This window comes from Montipora capricornis, chromosome 10 (assembly GCF_036669925.1).
Source record: "Montipora capricornis isolate CH-2021 chromosome 10, ASM3666992v2, whole genome shotgun sequence".
In the NCBI taxonomy this organism is placed as follows: domain Eukaryota; kingdom Metazoa; phylum Cnidaria; class Anthozoa; order Scleractinia; family Acroporidae; genus Montipora; species Montipora capricornis.
This window is the reverse complement of record NC_090892.1, coordinates 61,793,873-61,796,372: the sequence shown is the minus strand read 5'-3', so window position 1 is coordinate 61,796,372 and position 2,500 is coordinate 61,793,873. Positions and strand designations below refer to the sequence as shown.

General features: G+C 36.1%; 1 pseudogene; it reads right to left on the bottom strand.

Moving 5' to 3' along the window:
• Positions 1-1,013: 1,013 nt before the first annotated feature.
• LOC138021133 (uncharacterized) overlaps positions 1,014-2,500 on the bottom strand; it is a 1,859-nt pseudogene continuing 372 nt past the window's right edge.

The window sequence follows — 2,500 nt, the reverse complement described above, 5'->3', positions numbered from 1 at the left end:
AGAGACAAATCATTAAAAGAACATTGAAGTAACTTACAATGGAATGAAGCAAGAAAGTCTGAGATAACAGCATCAAAATGTAAACGAGTTGCAAGAATGAAAGAATCAACTTCTCCAGTTATAGCCCTACAAGAGATATTACATTATAATCAACCATTCCAGACTTCTTTTATGAAGGAAGGTCTTGACAAAGAGCCAGCGATTATCAGTGAATAAATCGCTGAAATGCAGGGAGATGATCGTTAAGTAACTGTGAAAAAAGTGGATTCATTGTAAGTGCAATCCATGGCTTTTTGCGAGCAAGTCCAGATGGTTTAGTCCATGACCCTCTGGAATCTACTCCAGATGGGCTAATTGAAGTTAAGCTCATTGTACTCTAAGAAGAAGAAGCACTAAAAGCTGCACTCATAAGAAAGGGAATTTGCAAATTAGTGAAAGGTGGTGTTTCCCTTAATAGAAATCACCAGTACTATTTCCAAGGACATCAGCAGATGTTTTGCTACTCCAAGACATGGACTGACTTCGTAGTCAAGGGTAAAAAAGTGAAATCTTGGAACAAAGTACTTTAAAAACACATTTACTGGATTAGCCTATTTATTTGTAACAGCAATACTATGGACTACATGCCGCCCAAAGTAAAAAAAAGGCTATTGAAAGTCAATAATATTTCCTTTGAAATGACACATACTGTTTAGTAAAGCAGTCATAACAATGTCATGTAATCTTCCCTAAAGGGCATTTATAACCAATATGATTGGTTCAATCAATGAAATTACGTAACTTTGTTATCATTTCAACTAGAGGCTTCTTATCAACGGTTGTACTTGGAGTAAAGTAACTTAAAAAAGTTAAAACAGAACACCCTTGCATGTCTTAATTAACTTAACATGGAAAGGAAAGTCATGCCAGTTACGGAAAAACGTAATGGCATCATTTTATTAAATGTTTAAATGTGCACAATTTTACTGATGCAATTCTAATAATTATGGATTGTTACAGTTCAAATGGTCACCTCACTTTACTAGTGGCGGAAGGAAGTTAACTAAAGAGCAAATTAACTGAACAAAAATGCCACTTGCACTTTCAGCCATGCTAATAGGGAATGTCCTATCAAAGATATAATGGTAGTTTTTTATCCTCTCCATACATCGTTATACGGAAGTTTGCAATGGATCTAGTTCTATCAAGTTCCTCCTCAGAGAACTGCGGTTTCTTTTTCAATAACGGAGGTATTACAAGATATGCTCGTCTGGCAGCCAGCTCATCCTGAATTAAAAATCCCTTGTCTGCCATGACTCCATCCCCCTCTGAAGGTTTGTCAAGGAAACCAGATTTGTCAGAAATTAATCCAGTGTACAATTCACTGACAAATGAACAGACCCCTGATGGTGTAATTTCTACAAGACCTTTCATAGTGGTGCTTGACTTATAATATGAATAACAAGCAGACTGCTTATCCATTGCATATAGTGATTCCATCTTTTTTTTTTTTTTAAAGTTTAATGTGCTTTATTGGCTTCGTGCATTACAATGGATTACAAAAACGGTTACCTATATTGCTTAATGTACTTTACATCGGTTTCAGAAGCACTGACGTTAACATTTCTCTTATACATGATTAAGTAATTTCATGTATGGTTTTGCGCTTAAACTGGGAGGAGCATTTATTGTAGCTAATATCTAAAGCTTTCTATTCTGTACTTAAAAAAAAACTTTATTGACAAAGACAGAAAGGTGAATAGCTTGGTTTTGCATCTTACTGGTGTATATGTAGTATTTCATAAATAGCATTGTGTAATTAAATTTCTTCAGTATTACTTTTTCATATGGGCCCGATGTGATACCAAATAGTTTCTCTTCAATTGTTGGAGCAAATTTTGAGTTGTTGGCGGCGTTAAACCAGTCAATTACAGTAGAGACATTCATCGTCCGTTTTAATACCATATCGATGAAGCTCCTTTTTAGTAACTACAATCCTATGAATTAATTTAAACTGGAATTCTTTCAATTTTGTCTCCTTACAGACGCTCTTCAGGGAGGTGAAAATTTTTTTCCAGGCATTTTCATCAAGTCTTATTATATCATCTTAATTTCAGTACAGTCAATAATGACCACTAGATTAGGGTATTTTGCCTTGAAAATAGCTTGCATGAAATCCACTTTCTGCTCCTTACGAGGCCACTGGATGAGAGGCTCTAGTTCTAAACGTAATAGGCGTATCCAACTTTTACAAATGCGTGAGACAGTGCTTTCCGATATAACAAATCTATCAGCGAGGTCTCTTTCTAAAAGTCCAAGTCGTAATCGAACCCCCCGGGGGGGGGGGGGGGTACTCCCATATGAAACAGACGGGGATGCTCGTCGGAAATTTTGAATTTAATCCCTAAAGGAGACCAATCTAGGCGTGGCTTAAGCAAATTTTGACCCCTAAAAGAGACCGTTTAAAAACACAAAAATACGACACGCAATGAGTTTTAATGATAAAAAGGCATAATCATCG